Source organism: Rana temporaria, chromosome 1 (assembly GCF_905171775.1).
Source record: "Rana temporaria chromosome 1, aRanTem1.1, whole genome shotgun sequence".
NCBI lineage: Eukaryota > Metazoa > Chordata > Amphibia > Anura > Ranidae > Rana > Rana temporaria.
The window spans coordinates 339,219,920-339,229,357 of record NC_053489.1 but is presented as its reverse complement, the minus strand read 5'-3'; positions in this window follow the sequence as shown (position 1 = coordinate 339,229,357).

Here is a 9,438-nt window from a genome sequence, read left to right as displayed (position 1 = left end):
ATCATTGGTGTCAGTGGGAGAAATAATGTCCCATCGTTGGTGTCAGTGGGAGGAATAGTGTCCCATCATTGGTGTCAGTGAGAGGAATAATGTCCCATCGTTGGTGTCCGTGGAAGAAATAGTGTCCCATCATTGGTGTCAGTGGAAGGAATGAAGTCCCATTGTTGGTGTCAGTGGGAGAAATAGTGCCCCATAGTTGGTGTCAGCAGAAGGAATAGTGCCCCATCGTTGGTATCAGTTGGAGGAATAGTACCCCATCGTTGGTGTCAGTGGGAGAAACAGTGTCCTCATCATTGGTGTCAGTGGGAGGAAAAATGTCCCATCGTTTGTATCAGTGGGGGGAATAGTGCCCCATTGTCTGTGTCAGTGGCAGAAACAATGCCCCAGTGTTGCCGACAGTGGAGGGAATAATGCCACAAGGGCCAGATAAAAGCAAGCAAAGGGCCACATCCGGCCCCCAGGCTGCAGTTTGGAGACCACTGTTCTAGAACATGCTTGTTAAATTTCCCTTGCAAGTTCACTATATTTACCATTATTCTCTTTGTAAAGTGAGCCTAGAGTTTACTATAGTCATTATTTTTTTGTTATATTTAGCAGGGAAATTCTTCTTTGATCATGATAGCTGCATCTACAGCAATAGAAATATTATACGCCATTGATCCCATGGTTCAAATAGAAAGGCCAATTGAAATCACAATGCAGCAATTCAGCCCGAGCAACATATTGATTTTGTTACAGCACTTGAACCATAAAGGGTGATATGGAGCTGAGCCAGGTTATTTTTATATGTGGGAAGTCCTGACTCTTAGACACTGGTGAGTGTTTCTTAAATTACTAGATGTTTTATAAATATCCACTAAGGGTGTTGTTAAAACATTCGTTTTCATGCATCTACAAATACATCATAGCCACCAATATGTTACAGCTGCATTTAGCCCTGATTCACACTGATGCGGGAAAATCGGCGATTCCATTGCATTTCCCGCACCTCATAGCAATTGAACTGTGTTTATGCGATCTGCTGAGGTTGTCAATTAAAGGTGATGACACCCCAAAAGCAGGTTGCAAAACACAGATCAACTTTTGTACAACCACAGTGCCTATACATTAAATTAAGCCAGTCCCCGCTGAACCTGATGAATTTCGTTCCATTTATGGGCAGCTTAAAGTGTCACTAAACCCACATCATAAAAACTATCAATAAATACTGTTCATACTCACTCGTTTTCTGTATTCTGCAAAAATCCTGGTTGATTCTGCTGTTCTCTAGCTCCCCCTTTAGACTATGTCTGGATTTTGCAAAGCAGTGTTGGCAGCTCTGCACATGCTCAGTTTGAAGTGAGTTTCTATGCTGAGCATCTCCTTCCTATCACATCTATAGAGTCACACATGTGGGTGTATACACTGTGGTAAATGACAACTCACTCCCTCCTCCTCCATGTTCACTAACCAGCTAAACACAATGGGGGTGGGATATTAAATGTAGATTGATGGAGGCTTCACCTCCCTGTTGTTCTAAACACAGGCTGGAGGGGCATGGCACAGCCTGTGACTGGCAGAAATCCACCCACACCATGTTATTGTTAAAAAAAATATTAAAGATTTGATTTCAAATATATATTTGTATGAAGATTTAAAACAGTTTATTGATATTATTATTATTATTTTTTTACTCTGTATTCCAAATGCAGACAGGGACATTTATGGAAAAAAACAACACCACAGCTCCCCTTATAAACAAAGAAACTTAAGTAGGATTTTTCTGTGCTGAAACTATCAGAAATAAGCATCTAAAAATATTATTTTATGTTATGCAATGCGAATAAGAGCATGTAACAAATATAAAGCTACTGTTAACCAAAATAGGCTGAAAAAGTGAACATAAGCCTTAAGGTGCCACTTTGTTAGCCTAGGCATCGATGGCTCAAATTTTAGTTGTCGGGCCTCAATTCCCCTAAACAGTGAGGATGGAGGAATCTCCATTGTATTCAGCCAGTCGCAAATGCTGGTGCTGCTGAACAGTGACTGCATTTGATATCAAGCAGTCTTTGTTCGCCCAATAATTTTCCACCTTGCTCAGTTGACTTTTAAATCGGTCTTTGTGCCTGTAGGGTAGGGCCAACCTAGGCTCGAATTTAAAGTGTTACCAAACTCACAGCAGTAAAATCTGTCTGTGTATGTAGCTTAGCATGCTTGTTATACTTTCTGTGGAACTTAAGGGGTTAATCCCCTGCATTGTGTAAAAAAGACTGTTTTATCCTGTATGCATAGATCCTTTCCTCCTGCAATGTCTATCTGGGGAAGGCCAGCTAACACAGGAAAATTAGCCGACCTGTGCATGCTCAGTTGTATCTTTTAATGCTGTAGAGAACATTTACTTGTTCTCAGAGCTAGCCAGGTCACATGATATTGACATCACACATGTGGGCGTGTATACAGGCTGAAGTGAAAATCTCCTACCCAAACTCTCAGCACTGGAGAAACTGTGCAGTTTATCACTGACCTTGGTATTTAAATTTAAAAAGAAGATTTATAAGCTGTGGGCACAGTGGGGGGGCAGATAAACTATTTTCATATTACTGGGTTTAGTAACACTTTAAACCTATGTGTAGGAGTCAGACAAAGTTCTAGCTGTCTATGGGGGGCCTTTAGAGTGAGTGCTCTGTTCAATATAGTAGACCCTGGGTGTCTTAGCCTGCATTCACATTATAGCTTTCATGAACACATGCAAAATGTTGTGATATTAAGAGCATTTACAAAATAGGCAGAGAAATGCTTGATATGCCTATGGTGCGATTCATTGTTAACCACTTAAGGTCCATCCTATAGCAGTTTTACTGCTACACAGCGGCACCTGTACACCAGATCATGTATTTATACATGATCTGACACTTCCAAGTAGGGGCACGCTTGCGTGCCGCTCGCGGCTCACTTTTACTGTGATTACACATAGTGGAACCAATCGATGAGTGAATCAATGAACAGGGATAAATCAATCTCAGTGCCATCCCATAGGAGGAGGATGTCGTCGATATATCTGGCACACAGAAGAATCTGACAGGAGGGACGGTATGGCATTTGTGTCCCTGCAAAACAGGTAATAAATTTCACCTCTTCCCCTAGTAAAAACACCTCACAAAGTACACATAAACACTGGCTAGGCACACAGCTAACCCTTTATTTAACCCCTTCCCAGCCAGTGTCATTAGTACAGTGACAGTGCATATTTTTTTGCACAGATCACTGTATTAATGTCACTGGTCCCCAAAAAAAATTCAGTCAGTTAGTGTTGATCAACTCCATTACAGTACTAGTAAAAATAAATAAATAAATAAAAATATACCATAGTTTGTAGACGCTATAACTTTTGTGCAAACCAATCGATATATGCTTATTAGGATTTTGTTTTACCAAATATATGTAGCAGAATACATATTGGCCTAAATTGGTGAAGGAATTTGAGTTTTTCATTTTTTTATTGGAAAGTAAAAATTATATATTTTTTCAAAATTGACAGTCTTTTTCTGTTTATAGCGCATACAATTAAGACCACAGAGGTGATCAAGTACCACCAAAAGAAAGATCTATTTTTGGGAAAAAAAGGACGTATATTTTATTTGAGTACAGCGTCTCATGACTGCGCAACTGTGAATTAAAGTAACACAATGCCGTATCACAAAAAATGGCCTGGTCATGAAGGGAGGTAAATATTCCGGAGGTCAAGTGGTTATTGGCACTTCAAACGTGGCCAAACAGACAAGGATTTTTTATGTGGAAGCTCAAAAGCTCAAAAAAGGTGCATAAGCTACTTTCCTGCATTTGTTGTGCATAGGGCAGGCCATTGAAATGAATGGGCTGCTTTATAAGTGTGGCGCAGCAACGCACAAAGACATGCATTTCTGTGGCACGATTTGCCTGGCATTTGCGTTTGCCCACATTCACAAAATACTATAGTGTGAATGTAGTTACATTGCTTTCACTTCCAGTCTGAATCATTGCTTTTCAATGAATTACAAGGATTTTTTAAGGAACATATAACTGGATTAAACATGGGTCTTTTTTTTTTATCTGCTCATAGTTCTGCTTTATTACTATTTGCTTTTCTGCTCATTGTTATATACTAATCAGGCATACATTTATAGCTGTAATATTTGCCATTCCACTTTCAGCCATCAGACATTATTTTGGCTTATAAATGAATTCTGCCTGCAGTTAGCAACAAACAAAACAACAGCTCCATGATAACTCAAAGTTAATTACCTTCTACTGATTATCAATTAAATATTGTAGATTGAATTCAGTAACCAGTTATTATCTTCTCAAGGCACAACAAAAACATATTGTTATTACAATGCTCTTTTTCTGTTTCAATGTTTTTATTGAAATTTTTACAAAGAAAAAAAGGAATACAATCTTGAATTCAAAAACAAGTACAGTATAAAAAAGTTTACAAAATCCAGTCTACAATGCTCTTTTTCAAACTATTTAACAACATAAATCTTTTTTGAAAATCCAACATTATTTACCTATGATGCACTAACATTTAACACAGTACATTTTTGTGTGTGTGTGTGGGGGGGGGGGGGGGACAATTGTTTCTATTAAAGTAGAACTAAGGTCCCTTCCACACGGGGTGGGCTCTGTAGGAGTCTGCCTGCTCAGAGGGGAATCTGTCCGCTGAGCAGGCAGACGACTGGTCTGTGTCCGCTTCCTTATGCAGAGCGGACACAGACACAGCCCTCTCTCCTCTATAGGAGTTCAGATGTAAACGGACCGCCTGTTCATTTGCACCCAATTGTCGTCTGATCCGATACGCCAGACAGATGTTTTTAGTGGATAGGATCCGATTGGATGTCGGCAGGTGTCAACGTCTGTCCACTCTGTTTTGGCTATGGGATAAGAAGTGAAGGAAAATCTCCCGAATGAGACACAGATGGAAAAAATATGATAGGGGTTATACTCTATCCAAAATGAAAATAAAAGTTTTGCCTTTATTTCTACTTTAGCAAAATTCATCTGACTTTAGCAATATTGTCATCCATTCCTCTAATTATTATAAGACTACTGAAAGTAAACCTTTCTTCAGAGAAACAGGTTGCCATGGCTGTCTTCTTATTCTGCAAATGCTTGTTGACTGGCTGTTATGCCGGTCCTCTATCTACTTTGAGCCACTAACCTAGGGTGACCAGACATCCCCAGTTTCAGGGGACAGTCCCCTGATTGAGGACACTGTCCCCGGACTAAGTCTGTCCCTGGTTTTGTCCCCAGATTGGATTTAATAGGGGACAGAGGCAATTTCAAAGAAAGTCAGTGCAGAATTAAAATAAAAAAATTAGAATTACACCCCCCCGCTCCGCCGTGCCTACTAGCATAGGGGGGTGTATTTTTCCCATTATCTGTGCCCCTTTCTGATGATCATGTGCTGGTCGGAGCGGAGGGAATATTTCTTCAGTTTTCGGCGCATGCCCATTCAGCTTCGCTCGCATGTTCTTCTGCCTTGGCTCAAATCCTGGCCACCCACCTGCCTATCTCTTTGCCTTCCCTGGCAGAGTGATCTTCCTCCGCTCCCCATCCAGTAGTAGCCGGGGCCCGGAGAGTGAGACTTGAGAGGCTGTGAGGTGGGCGGCGACGGGCAGAGAGTCGCTAATTGTTGCCATTACTAGTAAAGAAAAAATATGTCCCTGGATTTCATTTTAAAAATCTGGTCACCTTACACTAACCCAGAACTACCGATATGGACTTCTGACTTTATTCTGACTTTCCTGATACACATGGTTGTCCAGGATTAATGAAAGTATTAAAGCCAGAGGCCAGTCAATCAGAAAGAGATGTGAGCATGCTTTCCACAGAACAGTTCTACTTTGGGGTTGTGCGGAATGAAGGCTAAACAGGACAGTCTAAATGTACCTTTACCCTGTGTACCACCCTCCTAGATAAGTTGCTGCTTGAAAGGAAATTTTCGTTTTTGGCTGGGTGGTAGTTAGTCCAGTCCAAGGGCACTTGGTTTCTCCCTAAGCTCGGTGGGGTTATGATCTCTCACAGTTGCTAGTAGGTATCACTGGCTATAGTATAAGGTTTTCCTGCCAAACTGAGTTATGAATATTCATATATGCCAAAGCCACCCCGGTAGGAGGTTCAGGCCACTGTGGCATAATGGGGGAGGATACAAATATTTGGGGAGGCCATGTTATAGAGGAGTTGCTGCTGGCTGTTTATGCTACTAGGCCCAAAAGCCTTTTAGGGGCCTAGCTTGTGCTGAGTAGCCAGTCCTACACATCTGGCCTAGGAGGTTCACCAGCTGGTAAAACTGCTATCTCTGAAGGCCTTGCTGATGATCTACATTGATGCTCATCAGGGCTCATCATAAGCCCTTTTGGGGGTACCGCTACGCCTATAACAGCCTACAGACACCAACTTATCCTAAAGAATTCTAAAACCCTCCCAAAGTTTAGAGATGGAATCTTCTAAGCCTGCCACAGAGCCTCCTCCCAAATGGAGAAACCAGCCAAAGTGCAACCTTCCAGCACTGGTTTTCATAGTATACTAAGGCTATATTTGCATTGCTGCATTGTGGGAACACTTGGTAAACTGTGTGTCCAGCCACACATTACCACAATGCATGGTAAGTACAGGAAACCGACCCTAATGCACTTACCAGCTCACCACAACCTTGTGTACTTCAGTGCACCACAGTAAACCACCTGGGTGATGTGCGCTAATTTGAAAAGAAAATGCTACAGGTCTATTATACAAAAACACATTGTAGTGCATTAGCTTGTCATGTGATAACATGTGGCAATGCAGTGGAAATGTCTGAATAGGCCTTTATTGATAATAAAATGGTGCATCTCAGTATATTCTCTTTCTGAATACTTTTACTCTACAACATTCTATCAAGTTTATTAGGCTCACTAATCCAAATGAGAGGATCCCCTTTTTGCCATTAACTGTACACCTGAGACCTCTTTCTTTTGCTTGTTATACATAATTTTTTTTGACCAGAGGTAAGGCCAATTCATACACAGATTTACATCCACTGTGTCCTATACTAGTGTGGTGTCTACAAAGCTGCAGTTGCTTGTTAAATGTGATCTCTCTGTTTGATGTAAATATTAAAGACGAAATCTAGACATGGCTGGACCAATGTAACAATGCCTATACTATACCTGGCTGATGCTGCTGGAAGCTGGAAATCAATGAAGTATACATTTCTAATCCAGAGATCTCTAATTGCTTTTGGGTCCTGTGCTGAGCGGCTGCCCTACTGCATTGTGAACACAGCAGGTGGGCTTCTCAGCATGAATGGCATTCAGAGAATACATGCCATTTTCTGATTGAATGCAAAGTATTCCCTGATTGGATGAGGCAGAGAGGCATGATGGTGACTTCATCTACCCCCTTCACATGTGTTTTTGCTGTGCTGCTTGCTGTGTTTGCACACCTAGAGAGGAGTACATCAATACCCACTGCCCCAGATTCTTTTGAGGGCAGAGGAGAGATCTGGAGTCTATTAAACCCCAGATCCCTCCATAAAGAGGACCTGTCATGCTTATTGCTATCACAAGGAATGTTGTTTATCCCTTAGCAATAAAGTTGATAAAAAAAATAAAGGGACAGTACAAAATAGATTGTAAGTCAAACATGTAAACAGTGATCACACCACACATGTGGAACATCAGAGCAACAGCAATAATTCTAGCACCATACCTCCAGCATAACTCTAAACTGGTAATCTATAAAGACTTTTAAAGGGTCACCTATGGAGATATTTGGATCCCATAGTTTGGTGCTGTTCCACAGGCTTGCGCAAATTTAAAGTGTAACATGTTAGGTATCTATTTACTCACATCGGCCCGGATTCACGTAGAGCGGCGTACATTTGTGCGGGCGTAGCGCATCCCATATGCACTACGCCGACGTAACATAGAGAGGCAATAACAGTATTCACAAAGCACTTGCTCCCTACATTGCGCCGGCGTAGCGTAAATTGGTCGGCGTAAGCCCGCCTAATTCAAAGTAGGAAGGAAGTGGGCATGATACATTAAAATGAAGCGTGACCCCATGCAAATGAGGGGCCGAACGAACGGTGCATGCGCCGTCCCGTGTACGCTTTCCAGTGCGCATGCTCAGAATCACGTCGGAACGAACGCCTAAGATACGTCGAATCACTGAACGTAACCTACACCCAGCCCTATTCACGTAGTACTACGTAAACAACGTAAAATACAACGGCTGTTCCGACGTCCATACCTTTGCATGGGTTGCGCCTCCTATATGTGGAATAACTTTACGCCGAACTTTACGCAGGCGCAAGTACGTTCGTGAATCGGCGTATCTAGGTCATTTACATATTCGACGCGTAAATCAATGGAAGCACCCCTTGCGGCCAGCGTAAATATGCGCCTAAGATACGACGGCGTAGGAAACTTACGTCGGTCGTATGAAGCCAAAATTTGGGTGTATTTTACTTGCAGAATCAGGCGCATAGATATGACGGTGCATCCGTGCACTTACGTGGTGTATCGGCGTAAGTGCTTTAGGAATCCGGGCCATCATCTTTTATATTTTTCCTAAAAATTGGGTACTGTATAGTGTTTGTGTGCACTAAAATACGTTAAAGTGTATTTTTTCCTAAATATTCGCATTTTAAAAATGGCTGTGCAAATATTGTGCGCAATAAAAACCTCCAACAACCACCATTTCAATCTCCAGGGACTGTGCTTTCAAAAATATATACTATTTGGAGGCTGTACTGTAAGTAATTTTTTTTGCATAAAAATGCAGATTTTTACATGTGACAGAAATGGCAGAATTGGCCTGGGGGGTAAAGCATTTTTTTTATTTTTTTGTATACATACATTTTTCTATTCTTCTCTTTAATTAGATGACAAGCATAATCCTCTTCCTCATTTTCTTCCCTCTGGTGGTAGACAGTCCTTACTCCTGCACAGAATGGCATTCATGTGATAAAATATAAAGTGGAAGTAAACCCGCCTATCGTTTTCAGCCAAGAAAGCTGCCATCTTGGCCTCTGTTTGATCTACAACTGCCATGATGCTTCACATGTGATCAGGTATGACACCAGCCATTGAGAGCACAACCAATGGAGTGTTACATTTCCGGCACGTGACAGAAATGTAACAGTTTTTTGATACTTAAAGGGGTTGTATAGGTACATTTTTTTCCCCTCATCCTTCGATTTTGCTTTTAAATATCCTTATTTCTTCTGAGAAATCCTCACTTCCTGTTCTTTTGTCTGTAACTCCACACAGTAATGTGAGGCTTTCTCCCTGGTGTGGAGTGTCCTGCTCGCCCCCTCCCTTGGACTACAGGAGAGTCAGGACACCCACTAATACACAGCTCCTTTCTCTATCTGCAACATAGAATGAATGAATGAATGAAAAACGTATAAAGCGCGGCGCCTGCGAACTGAATCGC